The sequence below is a fragment of the Ranitomeya variabilis genome, chromosome 7 (assembly GCF_051348905.1).
Source record: "Ranitomeya variabilis isolate aRanVar5 chromosome 7, aRanVar5.hap1, whole genome shotgun sequence".
NCBI classification, from domain to species: Eukaryota; Metazoa; Chordata; class Amphibia; order Anura; family Dendrobatidae; genus Ranitomeya; species Ranitomeya variabilis.
This window is the reverse complement of record NC_135238.1, coordinates 134,674,741-134,700,927: the sequence shown is the minus strand read 5'-3', so window position 1 is coordinate 134,700,927 and position 26,187 is coordinate 134,674,741.

The following is a 26,187-nucleotide window of genomic DNA, read 5'->3' as shown; positions in this document are numbered from 1 at the left end:
AGTTACTACCGCATAACCTGTATGAAATTGTCCATTCATATCTGCATATCTACTGCCATCTATGAAAAGTTCAAATGTAGCATTACAGAGTGGCTTGTCACGTACATTACATAAGCCCTGAGTCTCTTGTTCCATTAATTGTACACAATCCTGCATTGACTTTGATGGGTCAAAGGAGTTGGAGAGTGCAGTTTCCTCAGGTATGGTACCCCCCTCAGACTCTAAAGGGAGCAAAGACGCGAGATTAAGAGTCTGAATCCTGGCAAAGGAAATGTTGGGCGGCAGTAGTAGGGAACATTGGAGACGGAGGTGTCTGGCCATTGAAATATGTTTAGGTTGGACCTGGTTAAGAATGCCATGTACATCATGAGTGGTCTGAACTAGAAGTGGGTGATCAAGAACAATCTCAGAAGCTTTATCTAATAACAGTGAAATTGCGGCTACTACTCTTACACAAGAAGGTGCGGCTCTAGCTACAGGGTCCAGATGAGCTGATATGTATGCCACCGGTCTCTGTTTGTTTCCATGTTTTTGTGTGAGCACCCCTGTAGCATGTGAGGATATCTCAGCTGCCATCAATTGAAAAGGTTTAGTGTAGTCTGGGAGTCCCAAAGCCGGAGCTGATACCAGTGCTGTTTTCAAAGAGGAAAATGACTGTTTAGCCTCTTCACTGAGTGAATATGGTGTGTTGGCAATACAGTCATATAAAGGCTGCATGAGTTGACTTGCATGTATGATCCACTGTCTACAGTGTGAAACAATACCTAGGAAAGCACGCAGCTGTTTGTGATTCCTGGGTTCAAGCATGTTACGTATGGCTTCCGTACGTTGAGGTGTGAGGTGTCTGATGCCCTGTGATATGCAGTGACCTAAAAACACGACTGTTTGTTGACAAGCCTGGAGTTTCTGTCTATTTACTTTACAGCCTTCTTGCGCTAGGAAAATTAAGAAATTAACAGTTGAGGTAACTGCCGTCTGCTCATCAGGGCAACAAATAAGTAAATCATCTACATACTGTAGAATGACTACTCCTGGTTCTGGGATGAAATTTTTTAGCACGGTCTGCATTGCTTCAGAGTACAAAGTTGGTGAGTGTACCATACCTTGTGGCAATCTTGTCCATGCTAATTGTTTACCCTTGAATGTAAAGGCAAACAAATGCCAACAGTTCTTATGTAGTGGCACAGAAAAAAAATGCGTTTGATAAGTCAATTACCGTAAAATATGCAGCAGTGCTGGGAATTTGAGACAGTAAGGTATGAGGATTCGGTACCACAGGGGTGACCGGTGCCAAAACCTTATTGATTTCCCGTAAGTCGTGCACCATGCGATATTTCACCATAGTTTCTTTGGAGGACACTTTCTTTTTAACAGGATATAAGGGTGTATTGGCGGGTGACCTGATTTCTACCAAAACACCTTGTAACACATAATCCTGAATTTGTTGAGAAATCGCCTGTTCTTGCTGGGCGCTGATGGGGTATTGCCTGAGCTGAGGTAAAATGGTTCCCGGGGCAGTTTCTAACAGTATAGGAGCTACTGATAAAAATCCTACATCAGTGTCTCCTTTTGCCCATAGGCTGTCAGGAACCCGAGACAAGTCAATTTTTGCTTGTTGAGTGTAAATTTCGGGAAAATCCTCCATTGCCTGTATTCTGTTGTAGCGCCCCCACTGCCGCAGGGCCGAGGGGTACCCGGTACCGGGCCTCTGAGTCTCTGCTTCTGGGGTTGTCACGGCGGCTAGGCCCCGGTCCGTGACCCTGCCGTGGGGCGCACAGTGAATGATCGGTGTGGATAGTGGTGGTGGTGCGGTGCAGTAAATAACGAGGACACCAGGTTGCAGTCTCTTTACCTTTTTACTGGAGATCTCTGAGTCCTCAGTCCAGAATATGGTTCACCAGGCTGCGCAAGTCCGGCCGGTCCAATGGCACCTACAGAGTTCACTTCACAGGTGGAAATCGGTGCCTTCCTTCTTAGCGCTATGTGTTGTAGTCCTTCCCTGCTGTGCTTACGGAAAGTACCCCACAACTGTTGTGTCTGTTTCTCGTGTTCCCTCACAACTCGATTAAATGATGTTCTTCTAATCCTCCGTCCCTCCCTGATGTTACGGTTGGAACGGCACCCGTTTGTCGGATAGGCCTGGAGTTCTTCCGGGACCCTAGAGACGCCCCTCTCCCGCAATTGCCTCCCAAGACTTCATAGGTGATTTAGGTGAGACAGCCCGCCTGAGACTGACTGTCCTGCCGCTGTTTAGAGTATTGCTTGAAGCTGGTTATTGTAATACTCCCTCGGCGTTCCGGCCACCGGTAGTGCGCCTCAGTAGGATGTTGCTCCGGTCTTACAGCACGACCCCTACTGGTATTCTCCTATCGCTTGATCTCGTTTCTCACTCAGCACAATCTATCTCGCTTCTAATCCTTTCTTGGGTCCCGCCGCTTCCCGGAGCTGGCGCGGACCCGTTACGTTCTTTTCAATGCCAAGCCTCTGTCAGGATCCCACCCCTGACAGAGACCCTACTGTCTCTTCCTCCACAACACCCTCTGCCACCAGGTGTTGCTTCGTCCAATCCAGTCAGCTTTCTGATCTAACTTCCTGCCTGACCCCCAGTTTACCCACTATGGTGGGGAGTGGCCTAATGAATAGCACCCTTAGCTCCCCCCGGAGGCCCAGCTGTGAAATGTATTGGTGTCTGTGATACCTGATCAGATGAACTCCTTCAGTGCCATCGGACGCACCGTAGCTCCCCATAGTGGCGGAGCCACAGTACTGCAACGACCAGGACTCTGGGGCGCTGCACTCCCCCCTGGTTAAACACAGTACTCCGGGACTGGGAAGAAAACAACAATACAAGTTAGCAAAAAGACATACAATTTTGTTGAGTGCAATAACAATAAGCATATTTGAACAGAGCTTCCCTTTATGGGAGGTGAGGACACTTGAACGTTACAAACATGGTTAACATTATAAATTACAGGCTATAAATAACTCCTGTTACCCAACCGGGCATTCTACTTAAGTGCAAAATTGTTGAACAATAATTTAACATTGCCTTTAAGGACTCACACTCTAAATCCACTAAAGACCTTCCTATAATCACATTATAAGGCACTTTAACTTTCTCATTCTCCTTCTTTAAATCTGCAGGACCGCCGGTCCTATCGGCACCAGACCTACTGCCTCTCCTTTCTTTTACAGGACCGCCCCGTTCAGCCAGGGCCTACTGCCTTTTCAACTACTATACACAGTATAGAACATAACATTTCTTTCAGTTTAAGAGCACTGAGTCATCTCTACATGACTCCTATCAGGACTCAGGGTTTACCTTCTATCCTAACTTTCTATCAGCATTATCAACCATTTTCTTCTGAACATTAAGCCTTCTCATTATCTTTCTTTCTATCATGCATGCTGGACTCCACATCTATCCCTACGGGTCCAATGCATCCTTCTTCTATCTTTCACCTTTCACTTCTCGGAGCACATTATCAGTATTTCTTCACATTTAACTAATTAAACACATATAACTTTTCTCATATAAACATTATCATCATTTCTTTTGGTCAAGACATTATTGCTTCCGGTCTTAAAGCAATATCACGGTTTAAGCGCAACAAATGAACATCCCCTTTAAGAGGGGACCAAGTCTCTGTGAGGTAGCGTATCTTCTCAAGCTACCAGTCTATACTCAGCAAAGGTTCCAGTGCGGTATCTTCGCAAAGAGTCCTTCTTTAAGTAAAACCAGTAGGGAGCGCCTTTAATAAGGTGCAACTATTTACAAGAAGTTCGGATCATGCACTGTTCATGATTTCAGCAGTTCTTTTAAATAACGTAGAAAAATAGAAAACAACCAAAAACAATAGGGATCCCGGGTCAACAAAGGGATCCCTTTAAGAGTTTACCCTGAGCGGGTTTAGCAGCCAAGCAGGAAACAACCAGTTAAAAACTATATACATATTAATAAAGCAATTATGCTTACTCGTTCTTCGGTAGCCCCCACCGAGGCTTTACCTGGCAGGTGGCCCTCTGTGGCCCAGGCAGGTCGGTCTCCAAGTTCACTCCCGTGGCCAGGTGCACCCCGTGAGTTTGGGTCTCCTGCACGACCAGGTCGTGCGCTGCAATGAGGGTCTGTGTGGGCCGATGAATAATGCTGGCAGCAGCAGCAGCGGCGGCGGCAGCTTCAGCGGCAAGCTCCTCCTCCTCAGTGCGGGATACCGCCAGAACGGCGGTGCAGCGCTGCATGTCCCGAGCCCACCATCCGCTCCCCTTTAGGTGCCGACGGTAGGTGACTACATCCCCCGGCTTCAGGAAGGATTTGGCGCCGTCTCCACTCAGGCAGGGCTCCGCTTCCTCCCGGGTGATGCGGACTCTTAGGGCAGTCCCGATCTCCTGCACGAAGCCCTTTCCCGTCTGGGGCAGGTATACAACCACCACGCCCCACTTCGGCAAGGAGCCCTCCAGCAGCTCACCTCGCGCCTCCCGCTCCACTTCACGCTGGAACTCTGCGATTAGATGGTTCCGATATTCCCCCCAGGGGAAGGGCCCGAGGTCATGCCCCCCCGGTGCATTGGTGCTAGACGGCGGGGACATCGGGGCGCCACCGGTTGCAGCAGTGACCGGGTCGTGTGCAGGAGTGAGGTGGCCATCCCGGGGATCGCGGCACTGGGTACCTCCACTTGCGGTAGCCCCTCCTGGGGAAGGCGTATGAGTCGGGGACCGTCCAGGCCCGGGATGTTCCAGCGGCAGCTCCCAAGGATCCAAATCCTCCAGCGGAGGCATGTCAGAATAATCCGTTGGTGACGGGGGTCGATGCGGAGCCATCCTTTTCTGTAGGCCTGTCCTGGTCTCCAGTTCCACCTCATCTGAGTCATAGTTTCGTTTCTTCGGTCTTCGCCCGCCATAGAAGATTAAGAGGCGGATCTCTCCTGTTGACGGGCCCGCCCTTAGGATGCAGCAATATTTAGACTGGGCGGCCATTATCCTTCTCGCTCTTGAGCTTGTCTACGCCTACTTCACGCCCCTTCTCTCTTCAGCGCTGCAATGGCGGCGGATTTTGGCGGTAAATGGCGCAACACAGTCTTCATAATAAAGCACAGTCAAAGCACAATAAATCACAGTTCCAAGGCACACATGACCTGATTCTTCAGGCTTAAGTAGATCCTGTTCGTGACGCCAAGTTGTAGCGCCCCCACTGCCGCAGGGCCGAGGGGTACCCGGTACCGGGCCTCTGAGTCTCTGCTTCTGGGGTTGTCACGGCGGCTAGGCCCCGGTCCGTGACCCTGCCGTGGGGCGCACAGTGAATGATCGGTGTGGATAGTGGTGGTGGTGCGGTGCAGTAAATAACGAGGACACCAGGTTGCAGTCTCTTTACCTTTTTACTGGAGATCTCTGAGTCCTCAGTCCAGAATATGGTTCACCAGGCTGCGCAAGTCCGGCCGGTCCAATGGCACCTACAGAGTTCACTTCACAGGTGGAAATCGGTGCCTTCCTTCTTAGCGCTATGTGTTGTAGTCCTTCCCTGCTGTGCTTACGGAAAGTACCCCACAACTGTTGTGTCTGTTTCTCGTGTTCCCTCACAACTCGATTAAATGATGTTCTTCTAATCCTCCGTCCCTCCCTGATGTTACGGTTGGAACGGCACCCGTTTGTCGGATAGGCCTGGAGTTCTTCCGGGACCCTAGAGACGCCCCTCTCCCGCAATTGCCTCCCAAGACTTCATAGGTGATTTAGGTGAGACAGCCCGCCTGAGACTGACTGTCCTGCCGCTGTTTAGAGTATTGCTTGAAGCTGGTTATTGTAATACTCCCTCGGCGTTCCGGCCACCGGTAGTGCGCCTCAGTAGGATGTTGCTCCGGTCTTACAGCACGACCCCTACTGGTATTCTCCTATCGCTTGATCTCGTTTCTCACTCAGCACAATCTATCTCGCTTCTAATCCTTTCTTGGGTCCCGCCGCTTCCCGGAGCTGGCGCGGACCCGTTACGTTCTTTTCAATGCCAAGCCTCTGTCAGGATCCCACCCCTGACAGAGACCCTACTGTCTCTTCCTCCACAACACCCTCTGCCACCAGGTGTTGCTTCGTCCAATCCAGTCAGCTTTCTGATCTAACTTCCTGCCTGACCCCCAGTTTACCCACTATGGTGGGGAGTGGCCTAATGAATAGCACCCTTAGCTCCCCCCGGAGGCCCAGCTGTGAAATGTATTGGTGTCTGTGATACCTGATCAGATGAACTCCTTCAGTGCCATCGGACGCACCGTAGCTCCCCATAGTGGCGGAGCCACAGTACTGCAACGACCAGGACTCTGGGGCGCTGCACTAACATATGGTTCCAGAGTTTCTGCATCTTCAGGGATGGTCAGCATAACTGTGCCATCTCCTCTAAAATGGATGTTTGCATGCATTTTACTTAAGACATCAGTACCCAACAAGCAGGTAGGTGCACCTTTAGCAAATAAAAATTTGGATACAAAAGTTTTAGGGCCAAAGCTCACATTTAAAGGTTTTGTAAAGGGCAACGCCTGAATTTTACCATCATACCCTTCTGCATATGTAACCTTTGAGGATATATTGTCAAGATATGGTAAAAAGTCCTGATTTAAAATGGAGGATGTTGCTCCCGTATCTATCAGAAAAGGTACATTTTTACCCTCAACCTCAACTTGTATTATTGGTCTTCTAGAAGGAAGAGAGACCTGCATAACTTTCAGTCATTCTGAGCTGTCTGTTTGATCAGGCACTGGGTTATTTATCCTATTTTTGGGTACAAAGGTTCCTGAATCTATATCTGCTTTTCTCTTCCTACATTCCCTTTGGAAATGTCCTGGCTTCTTACAGTAATGACAAGTAAACTTTTGATTAGCAGAGCCAGTATTAGCCTGTGCAATTCTTACTGGCTTAGAATTTTCTCTTAAGTCCATTTCTATCCGTACAGCTTTCTGTCTAGCCAGGTGTGGGTCTTCCAAGGTTCTCCAATCAGGGGTTGCGGCCTTAAGCTTTTCCTTCACTTTTGGAGACAATCCATCTATAAAGGTTTTTGTAACTAACCTCATCATTCCTGGAGCGGTTAGATCCATGCCTTCATCTCTGAAATTATTTTCTACACTTAGATAATATTCGTCTACTGATTGTCCAGATTTCTGAGCCACCACTCCCGTTGTTCCTCTCTGCCTCTGTCTCTCCCTCATGAAAACCATTAAGTGATCTACAAATTGCGTACCTGATTCTATCGTTTGTAAGGCACCATCTCCTGCTTGGGGCCTATGTACCTGTAGATTTGCTAATAGCTCCTGGAAGAGTCCAGGAGTCATTTTCATTCTACATAATTCTTCTCCATCTGCCCAAACTCCTGCGTGAGTCTGCATAATTTGCTGTATATATTGTGCAAATCTAACTGGACACTGGGTGGGATCTGGTGCGTTATGCAAGAGAGACATGCCTTCAGCGGGGGACCAAGGGAAATATTGTCGAGTTTGGTGGTATCTAGTTCCCATTACTCCGTCAGCACCAGGTTCCCTAAAGGGTCTTGGTACTACCCTAACAGGGGCAAGTACAGCGCCATGTCTAGGTGTACCACAGGCTAGGCAATCATTTCTCCAGTCTGGATTTTGTTGTCCACAGTGCGGACATACCCATCCTCCTGGTCCGGCTAAACTTTGAGGTGGTGTTTGGAGAAAAGATGGGGCATGTGGGTTAAGGTATGGGGGTGGGGTATTTTTAGATTTCACATTTTGTTTTTCTCCACAGCCTGCGGGTCTAATACACCACTTTTTACTCTGTTGATTATATGTCCATCCCTCATTTTCTGCTACCCTAGAGACATCAATCAATGCTTGGATCTGATCTATCCATTTCTTGTCTCTGATTATGCATTGCCTTTTTTTCTTTCCTGAATTCCTTCCCATAGTTTTCTACTAAAAGCTTCTGCCCTAGTAACTCCAAACTTACTAAAAATCTTTCTCAGCCCCTTAGTGGCATCTTCACCACTTCTCTCCTTTATGATAGTATAGATATCTAATTCTTCTGGTTCCGACTTTGTTTGCTTATTCCCCATTTTCTTATCCTGAGCTTTCTTGCCCTAGGTGGCGTTTGGGTATGAGAATACCTCGTTACCTTCTTCCTAAGGAGCTAGGATGTCTTTTCTTGCCCTAGGTGGCGTTTGGGTATGAGAATACCTCGTTACCTTCTTCCTAAGGAGCTAGGATGTTTAAACTGTGTTGATGTAAGAAAATCCTGATTCCTACACCTATAGCAAACAACACAAATGCAACCAGACAGAAAAAGAAAAAGAACATACAACGTATCTTGTCCCAGGCTAATTTATCTGTCCTGGGCTCATACTATCATACACAACGTATTCTTGTCCCAGGCTAATTTATCTGTCCTGGGCTCATACTATCATACACTTATCCGTCACCAGGTTTTTGTCAAAGACAGGGTCAGAGATTGAACCATAGGCGCGGAGGTCTCCCCGAAAGGACGCAACCACGTTGCCCAGTGGGACAGTCACTTCTTCTGTTTCAACACCCTGGGCGGCTTATAGGGCTATTCCCAACTTCCACACACCTTTTATTCACATTCACTCTCATTCAATGCCGTACTCCGTGAGGTGATCAATTCCTAAATAGTTCAAGAACCCGAGCTATAGGTATCCTCCTCTACTAGAACTACCCGCTAAAGAACACGACACAGAAAATCTTACGGACAGTGCAGGGCAGATATAAGAGATCTAACAGTGTCTCTTACCTGGCCAGGTTTTTGTTCATCTGCCGTCCATTATCCCAGATTCTCTTTTCGTTCGTATTCTGCCGGTGTTCTTGAAGGAATACACAGACCTCGGGTCCCTGTTCAGGCGCCAGGAAATGTCGGGACCACACTCAGTCGGAGAAGCCTTTGGAAGTGGGGAATCACCAGAAATAATACACAAGACACGTCTTGTATAGTGTATCACTGGGAAGTCTCTGAAGCACGCCTGCCTTCAAGGTGCTATCCCTTCTTTATATAGTTGTATCGGTAGGTTCAGTGGTTATACAAGTTTTGCATGTTTAAACAAAGAGACAAAACAGGAAAGAAAGAAAAAACAGTTTCGTGGGCGGCAGTTTCACAACAAACAGTACAAAGGCAATTCAACAGACAAGAAAAACAGGATTTCATACTATGGCTAAAATGTCCTTGAATGGACAGGTCAATATTTATCACAAATTCTTTTTAAAATGGTTCATTGAGGTAACCATTTTTGTTCTGCTCTTCACAAGCAGCACAATGACCCCAAACATGCTTCAAGAAGAAGTGGATGGAAACAAAGTGTTGTAGAGTTATGAAGTGGCCAGCAATGAGTCTGGATCAAAATACAGACACCTGAACACTTGTGGAGAGATCTTAAAATTGCTGTTGGGAAAATACACCCTTCAAATATGAGAAATGTGGATCAGTTTGCAAAAGAAGAGTGGTCCAAAATTCCAGTTGAGAGGTTTGAGGGGTGTAAGAAGATTGTTGATGGTTATAGGATTGATCACAGTTATTTATTCCAAAGAGTGAGCAACCAAATATTAAGATGAGGGTGCCAACAATTTTGTCTGGCCCATTTTGATGGCTTTGTGTGAAATTATGCCCAATTTGCCTTTTTGTCCTCATTTTTTTTGTGTTGTTCCAATACATACAATCGAAATAAACATGTGCTGCACCCTAGAGTCCTGGTCGTTGCAGTACTGATGCTCCGCCGCTAGGGGGGTGTTGGTACGTCTGATTGCACTAAAGGAGTTCACCTGACCAGGTATCACACACACTACACTTCACACTCCGGCCACCAGGGGGAGTGGTTCTATCTAGTAGGCCACTCCTCACACTTTGGTAAAACTGGGGGTTGGACGAGAAGACAGAGAGAAGCAACTGGGAGAAGTTAGAGAGAGGACCTGTCAGGGATGGGATCCTGGCAGACTCCTAAGTAAAGACAAGAAGTAAGAAACGGGAATACAGCAAAGAGGCGAGAGAACCAGAAGGAGTCGTGCTGTAAGATCGAGGCAACATCCTTCTGAGGCGCAAACAATCGGTGGCCGGAACGCCGAGCAAGTAAGAGACTCTAAGCATTACTTCAAACCACGGCCGGACAGCCAATTATAGGTTGGCTGTCTCACTTAAACACCTAAGCAGACAACGGAGGCAGCTGTGGGAGAGGGGCAACTCTAGGGTCCCGGAAGAACTCCAGGCCTACCCCGTCATACGGGTGCGTCCTAACCATATCACCTGAGGGACGGAGAGAACGAATATCAGAGACAGACACAGCAGTTGTGAGGACTATCCCGGGGTGCTCAGCAGGGAAGAACTACAACACACAGGCGCTAGAAGGTAGACATTGATTCCCACCTGTTAAGGGAACTCCGGATGTGCCATCGGACCGGCCAGTCTCAGACAGCCCTGTTAACAGTGCTCTGGATTGAGTACCTCGAGACCTTCAGTAAAGAGGTAAAGAGACTGCACCCCTGTGTCCTCGTTATTCACCGCGGCTTGCACCACACCGCAACATCATCGCATTCTCAACTTTCACTGGACGCCCCTCAGCAGGTTCACGGACCGGGCCTAGCCACCGTGACAACCCCAGAACTGAGACGCAGAGGCCCGGTACCGGGTGCCCCTCGGCCCTGCGGCAGTGGGGGCGCTTCACATGCATATAACAAAACACGTGTAATTGCAATAATTTTATGGATGAAATACTTCATTTTCTGTAACAATTTCATGGGTGCCAACACTTTCGCTCATGACTGTATGTGTATTCATTTTTTTAAGCATTTTTCATTGTGTAAATTGCATCAGGATTTAGAGAATATAAACCATAGTTTCTTCCAAGGCAATCTTTATCAAAGATTTTCACTGAAAAAACTCTTACCCATTATAGGCTATGAGGCTGTTCTCACATCTTGAGTTTCATTGTGGACCGAATTGGTGAACTGCAAAAAATATAGAAACTTGTCCATTTTAGATCATAGATAAGGATCAAATTCTCAATGCATGTTTATTGGTGTGTTTAAATCTCGGACAGTACTTGGGTGTCATTCTAGGGGTGCCATAGTAGAAGCTTGAAAGATTTTCTTGTATGCAAAAAAAAAATGATGAAAACTTTGCTAACAAAAATTAACATTCTGACCCAACACTAATAAAAATCTTACCCAGCAAACGTACACTGATGAAAATCAGAGATTTATAGCCCTTTAAAGGACTACTAGAGCTATTAGTTATTTCTTCCTTCAATGACCATCTGCACTAGGCTTTATAAATAACCCTCCTGTATTATTAATAATAATAATAATAATAATAATAATAATTATCTTTTTATTTATATAGTGCCAACATATTCTGCAGAGTTTTACAATTCAACAGTTCATATACAAGTCATAAGTAGTGTTGAGCATTCCGATACCGCAAGTATCGGGTATCGGCCGATACTTGCGGGTATCGGAATTCCGATATCGAGATCCGATACTTTTGTGGTATCGGGTATCGGTATCGAAACAACATTAATGTGTAAAATAAAGAATTAAAATAAAAAATATTGCTATACTCACCTCTCCGACGCAGCCTGAACCTCACCGAGGGAACCGGCAGCGTTGTTTGCTTAAAATGCGCGCTTTTACTTCCTTCCGTGACGTCACGGCTTGTGATTGGTCGCGTGCCGCCCATGTGACCGCGACGCGACCAATCACAGCAAGCCGTGACGTAATTTTCAGGTCCTCAATGCCTAATTCTAGGCATTCATGATTTTAAAATTACATTCCGGCTTGTGATTGGTCGCGTCGCGGTCACATGGGCGACGCGACCAATCACAAGCCGTGACGTCACGGGAGGCAGGAGACGCGCGCATTTTTAAAATTATGTCACGGCTTGTGATTGGTTGCGTGCCGCCCATGTGACTGCGACGCGACCAATCACAGCAAGCCGTGACGTAATTTCAGGTCCTGATGCCTATTTCTGCATTCAGGACCTGAAATTACGTCACGGCTTGCTGTGATTGGTCGCGTCGCGGTCACATGGGCGGCACGCAACCAATCACAAGCCGTGACGTAATTTTAAAAATGCGCGCGTCTCCTGCCTCCCGTGACGTCACGGCTTGTGATTGGTCGCGTCGCCCATGTGACCGCGACGCGACCAATCACAAGCCGGAACGTAATTTTAAAATCATGAATGCCTAGAATTAGGCATTGAGGACCTGAAAATTATGTCACGGCTTGCTGTGATTGGTCGCTTCGGGGCCACATGGGCGGCACGCGACCAATCACAAGCCGGAACGTAATTTTAAAATCATGATTGCCTAGAATTAGGCATTGAGGACCTGAAAATTATGTCACGGCTTGCTGTGATTGGTCGCTTCGGGGCCACATGGGCGGCACGCGACCAATCACAAGCCGTGACGTCACGGAAGGAAGTAAAAGCGCGCATTTTAAGCAAACAACGCTGCCGGTTCCCTCGGTGAGGTCCAGGCTGCGTCGGAGAGGTGAGTATAGCAATATTTTTTATTTTAATTCTTTATTTTACACATTAATATGGATCCCAGGGCCTGAAGGAGAGTTTCCTCTCCTTCAGACCCTGGGAACCATACAGGATACCGTCCAATACTTGAGTCCCATTGACTTGTATTGGTATCGGGTATCGGTATCGGATTAGATCCGATACTTTGCCGGTATCGGCCGATACTTTCCGATACCGATACTTTCAAGTATCGGACGGTATCGCTCAACACTAGTCATAAGTAACAACGTTAAAGAGAATACAATAATTAAAGCAAAATAATGACGACCCTGCTCGTAAGAGCTTACAATCTACGATTAGGTGACCAAGTACAGGTGCATCTTTACAATGATGATCCAGCCATCTTGAGGAAATGGGGGGATAGATAAAGGTTGAATGAGGTAGTCACCAGCCAGTATTTGTAGTGCTTTTGGATGTGGAGTTTGATGGAGAGTTATGATTAGAGAAATAGTGAATGGACAATATATAAAAGGACTTGGATTAGAGAACGTGATAGGCCGCCCTAAACAGATGTGTTTTTAGAGAGCACCAAAAACTGTATTAGTTGTGGGTAGCCCTAATTTTTTGGTTTAGAGCATTCCAAAGGATTGGTGCAACTCTGGAGAAGTCCTGGAACCTCAAGTGGGAGGTGTGGATATTAGTCAAAATTCGCTTGCAGAGCATAATGAGCGTTTAGGCTGATAAACAAAAATGAGTGAGGAGATGTAGGGGGTGCCACACTGTGCAGAGCTTTGTAAGTGAGAACAAGCAGACAGACAGTCACTGGTATTTTGTAGTACAGCGTGGGTAAGGTCAGGGGATGAAGTGTATAGTTGTGTATCATCAGCATAAAGATGGTACTGAAAGCCAAATTTTCTGATGGTTTGTCCAATTGGGGCCATGTAGAGAAAGAAGAGGGCCAAGGACTGAACGCAGGTGTCATGTCGGACGCTGTTCAGACCAGGTCGTTCGACAGACAGCGGTAATTCCGCTTTTGACCACTATTTGCTCATTGGCGTCGGCTAGGTTTTGTCCAGCTGTTCCAGGGTGAATTTACCTGATCCTCGAATTGGAAGCTGGGCCATGCCCATGGCCTTTAAATAGTTCTCCGGATCATTGGGCGTCGCCGATTATAGCTTCTGTCTTGCGTTGTTATCTCGGTCTGGAGTGGAGAGCTCGTTGTTGGAGAATCGTTGCTGGTGGTGTATTTTTCTTTGTCTTATTTACTCCTTCCTATATTTGTGTTTATTTTGCCCTGCACATTTATAGTGTATTCCTGAGTGACTGCGGCGTGGTGTATATTTTCTTTTATCCTTGTCTGTGCTTACTGTGGGTATTGGTGTATTACATTCACTGGGTGGAGGGTGGAGGTTTTCAGCTTAGGGTTGTAACAGGAGGCAGGGTGAGGTTCGAGGCCTGGACATGCACACCATCAGTGTAAACTTCAGGTAGAGGGTCAGTCAGCATTTCCCTAGTCTGAGGGAAATTGCAGGGGCCCGGGTTATTAGCTCTCACCCACCTAGTCTCCCCGTGACAGCAGGGTCCTTTACGCCTATTGGTTGGAGCACAGAGAGTAGGAGGTTGTGATCAAAACCTGCAGAGAGGTCAAGAAGAATGAGCAGAGCGTGTTCACATTTTTCTGTCAAAAGGTCATTGGTCACTTTGATGAGTGAAGTTTCAGTAGAATGTAAGGGACAGATGCCAGACTGTGATGGATCTAGGAGAGAGTGAGTGGAGAGGTAACGAGTAAGTCGTGAGTAGACCAGACGCTTCTAGAGTTTAAAGATGAAAGAGAAATTTGAGACTGGTCTGTAGTTAATGGGACGAAAGAGGGGTTTTTTTTAATAATGAAATAATTATAGGGTGTTTTAACGCCTTTCTGGCATTGGACATAGTGGCTTATAACGGCCGGCTGTCAGCTGATTATTACAGCTGACACCCGGCACTAAGTGCCAGGAGCAGTCGCGGATCGCTCCCGACACTTTATCCCCCCGAACACTACGATCAAACATGACAGGCCCTCTGACTTTGGATTGGAGACCCGGCTGAATGACGTGGGGTCCCGATCGCTTCCATCATCATGATGACATCAGGATTACTAGAGCTGAGAGACTTTCTGTCAGGCGCAGTGCATGTCAGGAAGTCTCTAAGGTCAGTGTACAGAAGCTGTAGCGCTGGCAGCTTCTATAGCATGCAGATCTGAATGCTGTAGAAGTGATCAGCCTGCACAGAATGAGTGTTCCATACTGGGACACTGTGTATAAGTTAGAATAAGTTTTTTTAAAAAAAATTAACAAATGTAAAAATATAAAAAATAATAATAAAAAAAACAATTTATTCCATCAATAAATAAATATTTGAATTAAAAAAAATGTAAACAATAAAAGTACACATATTAAGTATCGCCGCATCCATAATGGCCCGACCTGTTGTGAATTCCATTTCTCGGACTCCCTCCTGTGGTCATATTGGTTCAGATCTCTCTTGGACTTCTCTGAGGACCTGTCTACTCCAGCAGAAGCTAAGTCCTTGCTAGTTCATTTGTTGTTATTGCTGCCTGAATATATTTCTTAGTACTGCTTATTTCTTGTCCAGCTTGCTATCATGATATTTCCTTGCTAGCTGGAAGCTCTGGGGTGCAGTGTTGCACCTCCACACCGTGAGTCGGTGTGGGGGTCTTTTTGCATACTCTGCGTGGTTTTTGTAGTTTTTTGTGCTGACCGCATAGTTTCCTTTTCTATCCTCTGACTATTTAGTGAAGTCTGGCCTCCTTTGCTGAAACCTGTTTAATTCCTGTGTTTGTGACTTTCCTCTTAACTCACAGTCAATATATGTGGGGGGCTGCCTATACCTTTGGGGAATTTCTCTGAGGCAAGGTTAGGCTTCTATTTCTATCTTTAGGGGTAGTTAGCTCTTAGGCTGTGAAGAGGCGTCTAGGGAGAGTTAGGTACGCTCCACGGCTATTTCTAGTGTGTGTGATAGGAGTAGTGTTTGCGGTCAGCAGAGTTCCCACTTTCCCAGAGCTTGTTCCGATTACTAGTTTACTCATCTGGTCATTCCGGGTGCTCCTAACCACCAGGTCCATAACAGTACAGCTGGCCAACAAAGTGTTAATGCATCTCAAAAAAGGGATAAGAGAAGTTCTGAACCCATTTTTTTTTCTTTACAGTGTGTTTTGTCTCTCTTTTCCCCTTAATCTCTGGGTGGTTCAGGACTCAGGTGTAGATATGGATATTCAGGGTCTGTCCTCTTGTGTGGATCAACTCACTGCAAGGGTCCAAAGCATTCAAGATTATGTAGTTCAGAATCCGATGTTAGAGCCTAGAATTCCAATTCCTGATTTGTTTTCTGGGGATAGATCTAAGTTTCTGAATTTCAAAAATAATTGTAGACTGTTTCTTGCTTTGAAACCCCGCTCCTCTGGTGACCCCATTCAGCAAGTAAAAATTATTATTTCTTTGTTACGTGGCGACCCTCAAGACTGGGCATTCTCCCTTGCGCCAGGAGATCCTGCATTGCTTAATGTAGATGCGTTTTTTCTGGCGCTTGGATTGCTTTATGACGAACCTAATTCAGTGGATCAGGCAGAGAAAGCCTTGCTGGCTTTGTGTCAGGGTCAGGATGAAGTGGAGGTATATTGTCAGAAGTTTAGAAAGTGGTCTGTGCTTACTCAATGGAATGAGTGTGCCCTGGCAGCAATTTTTAGAAAGGGTCTCTCTGAGGCCCTTAAGGATGTTATGGTGGGCTTCCCCACGCCTGCTGGTCTGAATGAATCAATGTCCTTGGCCATTCAAATTGATCGGCGTTTGCGTGAGCGCAAAATTGTGCACCATTTGGTGGTGTCCTCTGAGCAGAGGCCTGAGCTTATGCAATGTGATAGAACTTTGACCAGAACGGAACGGCAAAAACACAGACGTCAGAATCGGCTGTGTTTTTACTGTGGTGACCCTACTCATGCTATCTCTGATTGTCCTAAGTGCACTAAGCGGTTCGCTAGGTCTGTCACCATTGCTACTGTACAGCCTAAATTTCTTTTGTCTGTTACTTTGATTTGCTCTCTGTCGTCCTACTCGGTTATGGCATTTGTGGATTCGGGCGCTGCCCTGAATTTGATGGACTTGGAGTTTGCCAGGCGTTGTGGTTTTTTCCTGGAGCCTTTGCAGTATCCTATTCCATTGAGGGGAATTGATGCTACGCCTTTGGCCAGGAATAAACCTCAGTACTGGACTCAGTTGACCATGTGCATGGCTCCTGCACATCAGGAAGATATTCGCTTTTTCGTGTTGCATAATTTGCATGATGTGGTCGTGTTGGGTTTGCCATGGCTACAGGTTCATAAACCAGTATTGAATTGGAAATCAATGTCTGTGTCTAGTTGGGGTTGTCAAGGGGTACATGGCGATGTTCCGATGATGTCAATTTCTTCATCCACTCCTTCTGATGTCCCTGAGTTTCTGTCGGATTACCGTGATGTATTTGATGAGCCCAAGTCCAGTATCCTACCCCCTCATAGGGATTGTGATTGTGCTATAGATTTGATCCCTGGTAGTAAGTTTCCTAAGGGCCAAGTTTTCAATTTATCCGTGCCAGAACATGCCGCTATGCGGAGTTATATAAAGGAGTCCTTGGAGAAAGGGCATATTCGCCCGTCTTCATCACCATTGGGAGCAGGGTTCTTTTTTGTGGCCAAGAAGGATGGTTCTCTGAGACCCTGTATAGACTACCGCCTTCTCAATAAAATCACGGTCAAATTTCAGTACCCTTTGCCTCTGCTGTCTGATTTGTTTGCTCGGATTAAGGGGGCTAGTTGGTTCACCAAGATAGATCTTCGAGGGGCGTATAACCTTGTGCGTATTAAACAGGGCGATGAATGGAAAACAGCATTTAATACGCCCGAGGGCCATTTTGAGTACCTGGTGATGCCACTCGGGCTTTCTAACGCTCCATCTGTGTTTCAGTCCTTTATGCATGACATCTTCCGAAAGTATCTGGATAGATTCATGATTGTATATTTGGATGATATCTTGAGAATGGTATTTCAGGTCCTTCGTGCTAATTCCTTGTTTGTGAAGGGGTCTAAGTGTCTCTTTGGAGTTCAGAAGGTTTCCTTTTTGGGCTTCATTTTTTCCCCTTCTACTATCGAGATGGATCCTGTTAAAGTTCAGGCCATTTATGATTGGACTCAACCTACATCTGTGAAGAGTCTTCAGAAATTCCTGGGCTTTGCTAATTTTTACCGTCGCTTCATCGCTAATTTTTCTAGTGTGGTTAAACCTTTGACTGATTTGACAAAGAAAGGTGCTGATGTGGTGAATTGGTCCTCTGCGGCCGTGGAGGCTTTTCAGGAGCTGAAACGTCGTTTTTCTTCGGCCCCTGTGTTGCGTCAGCCAGATGTTTCGCTCCCTTTTCAGGTTGAGGTTGATGCTTCTGAGATTGGAGCAGGGGCTGTTTTGTCTCAAAGAAGTTCTGATGGCTCTGTGATGAAGCCATGTGCCTTCTTTTCTAGAAAGTTTTCGCCTGCTGAGCGTAATTATGATGTTGGCAATCGGGAGCTGCTGGCTATGAAGTGGGCATTCGAGGAGTGGCGACATGGGCTTGAGGGAGCCAAGCACCGCGTGGTGGTCTTGACGGATCACAAGAATTTGACTTATCTCGAGTCTGCCAAGCGGATGAATCCTAGACAGGCTCGATGGTCACTGTTTTTCTCCTATTTCGATTTTGTGGTCTCATACCTTCCGGGTTCTAAGAATGTGAAGGCTGATGCCCTTTCTAGGAGTTTTGTGCCTGATTCTCCGGGAGTCCCTGAGCCGGCTGGTATTCTCAAAGAGGGGGTAATTCTGTCTGCCATCTCCCCTGATTTGCGGCGGGTGCTGCAGGAGTTTCAGGCTGATAGACCTGACCGTTGTCCAGCGGAGAAACTGTTTGTCCCTGATAGATGGACTAGCAGAGTTATTTATGAGGTTCATTGCTCGGTGTTGGCTGGTCATCCTGGCATTTTTGGTACCAGGGATTTGGTGGCTAGGTCCTTTTGGTGGCCTTCCTTGTCACGGGATGTGCGTTCTTTTGTGCAGTCTTGTGGGACTTGTGCTCGGGCCAAGCCCTGCTGTTCTCGTGCCAGTGGGTTGCTTTTGCCCTTGCCGGTCCCGAAAAGGCCCTGGACGCATGTTTCCATGGATTTTATTTCAGATCTTCCTGTCTCTCAAAGGATGTCTGTCATCTGGGTGGTTTGTGATCGCTTTTCTAAGATGGTCCATTTGGTACCCTTGCCTAAATTACCTTCCTCCTCTGATTTGGTGCCATTATTCTTTCAGCATGTGGTTCGTTTGCATGGCATTCCGGAGAACATTGTGTCGGACAGAGGTTGCCAGTTTGTCTCTAGGTTTTGGTGGTCCTTTTGTGCTAAGATGGGCATTGATTTGTCTTTTTTTTCGGCTTTCCACCCTCAGACAAATGGCCAAACTGAACGAACCAACCAGACTTTGGAAACCTATCTGAGATGCTTTGTTTCTGCTGATCAGGATGATTGGGTGACCTTTTTGCCATTGGCTGAGTTCGCCCTTAATAATCGGGCCAGTTCGTCTACTTCGGTTTCGCCTTTTTTTTGCAATTCTGGTTTTCATCCTCGTTTTTCTTCGGGGCAGGTTGAGCCTTCTGACTGTCCTGGTGTGGATTCTGTGGTGGACAGATTGCAGCAAATTTGGACTCACGTGGTGGATAATTTGACGTTGTCCCAGGAGAAGGCTCAACGTTTCGCTAACCGCCGTCGTTGTGTTGGTCCTCGACTTCGTGTTGGGGATTTGGTTTGGTTATCTTCTCGTTATGTTCCTATGAAGGTTTCTTCTCCTAAGTTTAAGCCTCGTTTCATTGGTCCTTATAAGATTTCTGAAATTCTCAACCCTGTGTCATTTCGTTTGGTCCTTCCAGCTTCCTTTGCCATCCATAATGTGTTCCATAGGTCGTTGTTGCGGAGGTATGTGGCGCCTATGGTTCCCTCCGTTGATCCTCCTGCTCCGGTGTTGGTTGAGGGGGAGTTGGAGTATGTGGTGGAAAAAATTTTGGATTCTCGTATTTTGAGACGGAAGCTCCAGTATCTGGTTAAGTGGAAGGGCTATGGTCAGGAGGATAATTCCTGGGTTGTTGCCTCCGATGTCCATGCTGCCGATTTTGTTCGTGCCTTTCATTTGGCTCGTCCTGATCAGCCTGGGGCCCTGGTGAGGGTTCGGTGACCCCTCCTCAAGGGGGGGGTACTGTTGTGAATTCCATTTCTCGGACTCCCTCCTGTGGTCATGAATGGTACTTTGGTTAGTTCTGCTCTTGGTCTCCCTCTGGTGGCTTTGAGCGGAACTGCTGGTCTCTGAGCTTTGCTTTCTCAGCTGCCCTAGTTTATTGTTAGTCTGGCTTCCCTATTTAACTCTACTCAGATCGTTACTTCATGCCAGCTGTCAATGTATCAGTATTGGTTCAGATCTCTCTTGGACTTCTCTGAGGACCTGTCTACTCCAGCAGAAGCTAAGTCCTTGCTAGTTCATTTGTTGTTACTGCTGCCTGAATATATTTCTTAGTACTGCTTATTTCTTGTCCAGCTTGCTATCATGATATTTCCTTGCTAGCTGGAAGCTCTGGGGTGCAGTGTTGCACCTCCACACCGTGAGTCGGTGTGGGGGTCTTTTTGCATACTCTGCGTGGTTTTTGTAGTTTTTTGTGCTGACCGCATAGTTTCCTTTTCTATCCTCTGACTATTTAGTGAAGTCTGGCCTCCTTTGCTGAAACCTGTTTCATTCCTGTGTTTGTGACTTTCCTCTTAACTCACAGTCAATATATGTGGGGGGCTGCCTTTACCTTTGGGGAATTTCTCTGAGGCAAGGTTAGGCTTCTATTTCCATCTTTAGGGGTAGTTAGCTCTTAGGCTGTGAAGAGGCGTCTAGGGAGAGTTAGGTACGCTCCACGGCTATTTCTAGTGTGTGTGATAGGAGTAGTGTTTGCGGTCAGCAGAGTTCCAACTTTCCCAGAGCTTGTTTCGATTACTAGTTTACTCATCTGGTCATTCCGGGTGCTCCTAACCACCAGGTCCATAACACCGACCTATAAACTGACCCACTAGTTAACCCCTTTAGTGAACACCATTAAAAAAAAAACTGAGCAAAAAATAATCCTTTATCATCATATCGCCGAACAAAAAGTGGAATACCACGCGATAAAAAAGACGGATATAAATAAATGTGGTACCACTGAAAATGTCATCTAGTCCTGCAAAAACAAGCCTCCATATAGCTCAATCACCGTAAAAATAAAAAAGTTATAGCTGTCAGAATAAAGCGATGCAAAAATAATTATTTTTTATATAAAATAGTTTTTATAGTATAAAATCACCAAAACATAAAAAAAAGATATAAATGAGGTATCTCTGTCACTGTACTGACCTGAAGAATAAAACTGCTTTATCAATTTTACCACACGCGGAATGGTATAAACGCCCCCCAAAAGAAATTCATGAATTGCTGGATTTTGTTCATTGTGCCTCACAAAAATCGGAATAAAAAGCGATTAAAAAAAGTCATGTGCCCGAAAATGGTACCAATAAAACATCAACTCGTTCCACAAGAAACAAACGTTACATGACTCTGTGGGCCAAAATATGGAAAAATTATAGCTCTCAAAATGTGATGCAAAAACTATTTTTTGCAATAAAAAGCGTCTTTTAGTGTGTGACAGCTGCCAAACATAAAAATACGCTATAAAATCCCGCTATAGATAGTAAATCAAACCCCCTTTATCACCCCCTTAGTTAGGGAAAAATAATAAAATTAAAAAAATGTATTTATTTCCATTTTCCCATTAGAGTTAGGGTTAGGGCTAAAGTTAGGGTTAGGGTTGCGGCTAGAGTTGAGGTTATGGTTTGGATTACGTTTATGGTTGGGATTAGGGTTAGGGTTGGGATTAGGGTTGGGATTGGGGTTAGGGGTGTTTCAGGGTTAGAGGTGCGGTTAGGGTTATGGTAAGGGTTGGGATTAGGGTTAGGGGTATGTTGGGGTTAGGGGTGTGGTTGAGGGTTGCTCTCACCTGCACCCAAACAGTGGTTTACCCCCACAAATGGGGTATCAGCGTATTCAGGACAAATTGGACAACAACTTTTGCTGTCCAATTTCCCCTGTTACCCTTGTAAAAATAAAAATTTTGGGGCAAAAATTCATTTTTGTGGGAAGAAAAAGATTTTTTATTTTATTTTATGTGTTATAAACTTTAGTGAAACACTTGAGGGTTCAAAGTTCTCACAACACATCTAGATAAGTTCCTTGGGGGGTCTAGGTTTCAAAATGACGTCACTTGTGGGGGGTTTCTACTGTTTAGGCACATCAGTGGCTGTGCAAACGCAACATGACGTCCGCAAACCATTCCATCAAAGTCTGCATTCAAAACGGCGCTCTTTCCCTTCCGAGCTCTGCCATGCTCCAAAACCGTGGTTCCCCTCCACATATGGGGTATCAGAAAACTAGTTAAAATTGCACAACAACTTTTGGTGTCCAATTTCTCCAGATACCTTTGAGAAAATAAAAAATTGCGGGCTAAAAGATAATTTTTGTGGAAAAAAATGTTTTTTTTTATTTTCACGGCTCTACATTATAAACTTTAGTGAAACAATTGGGGTTTCAAAGTGCTCACCACACATCAAGTTCCTTGGGTGGTCTATTTTCCAAAATGGATTCACTTGGGGGGTTTCCGCTGTTTAGGCACATCAAGGGGCTCTCCAAACGCGACATGGCGTCTGATCTCAATTCCAGCCAATTCTGCGCTGAAAAAGTCAAACTGTGCTCCTTCCCTTCCGAGCTCTGCCATGTGCCCAAACAGTGGTTTACCCCCACATATGGGGTATCAGCGTACTCAGAAAAATTTGAACAACAACTTTTGGGGTCTAATTTCTCCTGTTACCCTTAGTAAAGTAAAACAAATTGTATTTGAATTAATTTTTTTATGAAAATATCTGTGAAGCACCTGAAGGGGTAATAAACTTCTTGAATGTTGTTTTGAGTACCTTGAGGGGTGCAGTTTTTAGAATGGTGTCACTTGTGGGCATTTTCTGTCATATAAGCCCCTCAAAGTGACTTCAAGTATGAGATGGTCCCTAAAAAAATGGTGTTGTAAAAATGAGAAATTGCTGATCAACTTTTAACCGTTATAACTTCCTAACAAAAAAAAATGTTGGTTCCAAAATTGTGCTGATGTAAAGTGTACATGTAGGAAATGTTACTTATTAAGTATTTTATGTAACATATCTGTGACTTAAGGGCATGAAAATTAAAAGTTGGAAAATTGCGAAATTTTCAAAATTTTCTCCAAATTTTCTTTTTGTTCACAAATAAACGCAAGCAAGATCAAAGAAATTTTACCACTAACATGAAATACAATATGTCACAAGAAAACCGTGTCAGAATCACTGGGATCTGTTGAAGTGTTCCAGAGTTATATCCTCATAAAGGGACACTGGTCAGAATTGTAAAAATTGGCCTGGTCATTAACATGCAAACCACCCTAGGGGGTAAAGGGGTTAAGGAGGAGGGGAAGACACCAGAAAACAGGGAGAGATTGAAGATTTTAGTTAGGTTAGTAGAGATAACTGGAAAGAAAGACTAGAGTAGGTGTGAGAGAATGGGGTCACTCGTGCATGTAGTAGGATGAGAAGAAGAGAGTAGCCTAGAGACTTCTTCTTCTGTGACAGGGTCAAATGTGGAGTGTGAGCAGGGGTGGATTAAGGTTAGCCAGGGCCCTGAGCTGTTCAGACTCTGTGGGCCCCCCCGGTCATGTGACGGGGTCATGCGATGGGGTTATCATATACCTGAACCAGATTATTCCAGAAAATAGTTGCTGAGTGAAACTCCACTTCTCACCTATCACACATTAACAGTTCCCATCACCAGATCACACATATACAGCTTTTGTTTTGGCCAAAAGATTTTTCAAGCTGCCACCATAACATGGTAGACACTTTTGGCCAGGCCCTACTCTATTGTAACCTATTAAATTTTTGTTAAAATATGCAATACAATTTAGGTATATTTTTATTTATTTTTCAATTTTTAAAATGATCAATAATATCACATACAAAGAACAAATACAACACCATGACCAGACCACATATTACCACCACATAGTGACCAAATAATAGCACATACAAGGGACAAATACCGCAACACCATGACCTGACCACATATTACCACCAGTGACCGAACAATATCACATACAAAGAACAAATACCACCGCACCATGACCAGACCACATATTACCACCACAAAGTGACCAAATAGCACATACAAGGGACAAATACCGCAACACCATGACCAGACCACATATTACCGCCACATAGTGACTTGAATACTACAATACTGATCAGTAATAAAAAAAACCACAATGCTATCACCATAAGTGCCAGTATTCACGGGAGATCTGTACTTAGTATGCAGTGTCTGTGTAGAGGTAATACAATTATTACTGGTGACATTATACACAGGACCTCTGTATATAGTATACATTGTTTGGTTTCAGTGTATAGGTAACACTGACTCACCAGTGACGTCTCTAGTAGGGTTGAGCGAAACGGATCAGACAAATTCAAAAATCGCCGACTTTTGGCAAAGTCGGGTTTCATGAAACCCGACCCGATCCTCGTGTGGGATCAGCCATGCGGTTGGCGATCTTCACGCCAAAGTCGCATTTCGTATGACGCTTTCAGCGCCATTTCTTAGTCAATGAAGGAGGACGCAGAGTGTGGGCAGTGTGATGACATAGGTCTCGGTCCCCAACATCTTAGAGAAGGGCATGACAGTGATTGGCTTGCTTTCTGTGGCGTCACAGGGGCTATAAAGGGGCGTGCACGCCGACCGCCATCTTACTTCTGCCGATCGTAGCATAGGGAGAGGTTGCTGCAGCTTTGCCAGAAGAAGGGACATAGTTAGGGAGGGAAGATTAACCCCCAAACCGCTTGTGCTGTAGCGGTTTCCACTGTCCAACACCACCTTTGTTTTGCAGGGACAGTGGAGGCTATATCTGTGCATCAGCTGTGTAGCTTATTAGGCTGCCTTATAAGGCTCCCTGATAGCTTCATTGCTGTTTGCACCGCTGCTGTGCAAACCAACTGCTTTTTCTAAAAGGCAAAAATCCTGTTGCTCCTTTCTGCAGTTATCTTGTTTATTTGTCCACACTTTTGTGTGCAGCGGTCCTTTTTATTGCTGCCATACTAGTCCTGATATCGTTGTAGGGAGATTGAAATATTACTACAGTCCTTGTATTTTTTCATATATCAGCCAGCCACTTGCTGCCACTTACATTGCGTTGTTTTAAACACTGTGCCTGAGTTTGGGTTCAGTCGCCCCCCCAAAAAAGTGAGATTGAAATTCTCACAAAGTGGATATACCTCAGTCCTCTTAGTTTGTGGTGTATCAGCCCGCCACTTGCTGCCACTCACATTGCGTTGTTTTATACACTGGGGCTGAGTTTGGGTTCAGTCTCCCCAAAAATAAAAAGGGGGATTGAAATTCTCACAAAGTGGATATACCTCAGTCCTCTTAGTTTGTGGTGTATCAGCCAGCCACTTGCTGCCACTCACATTGTGTTGTTTTATACACTGGGGCTGAGTTTGGGTTCAGTCTCCCCAAAAATAAAAAGGGGGATTGAAATTCTCACAAAGTGGATATACCTCAGTCCTCTTAGTTTGTGGTGTATCAGCCAGCCACTTGCTGCCACTCACATTGTGTTGTTTTATACACTGGGGCTGAGTTTGGGTTCAGTCTCCCCAAAAATAAAAAGGGGGATTGAAATTCTCACAAAGTGGATATACCTCAGTCCTCTTAGTTTGTGGTGTATCAGCCAGCCACTTGCTGCCACTCACATTGCGTTGTTTTATACACTGGGGCTGAGTTTGTGTTCAGTCTCCGCCAAAATAAAAAGTTAGATTGAAATTCTCACAAAGTGGATATACCTCAGTCCTCTTAGTTTGTGGTGTATCAGCCAGCCACTTGCTGCCACTCACATTGTGTTGTTATATACACTGGGGATGAGTTTGGGTTCAGTCTCCCCAAAAATGAAAAGGGGGATTGAAATTCTCACAAAGTGGATATACCTCAGTCCTCTTAGTTTGTGGTGTATCAGCCAGCCACTTGCTGCCACTCACATTGCATTGTTTTATACACTGGGGCTGAGTTTGTGTTCAGTCTCCGCCAAAATAAAAAGTTAGATTGAAATTCTCACAAAGTGGATATACCTCAGTCCTCTTAGTTTGTGGTGTATCAGCCAGCCACTTGCTGCCACTCACATTGTGTTGTTTTATACACTGGGGCTGAGTTTGGGTTCAGTCTCCCCAAAAATAAAAAGGGGGATTGAAATTCTCACAAAGGGGATATACCTCAGTCCTCTTAGTTTGTTGTGTATCAGGCAGCCACTTGCTGCCACTCACATTGCATTGTTTTATACACTGGGGCTGAGTTTGGGTTCAGTTTCCCCCCCCAAAAAAGTGAGATTGAAATTCTCACAAAGTGGCTATACCTCAGCCCTCTTAGTTTGTGGTGTATCAGCCCACCACTTGCTGCCACTCACATTGCGTTGTTTTATACACTGGGCCTGAGTTTGGGTTCTGTGTCCAAAAAAAAAGTGAGATTCAAATTCTCAGAAAGTGGATATACCTCAGTCCTCTTAGTTTGTCATATA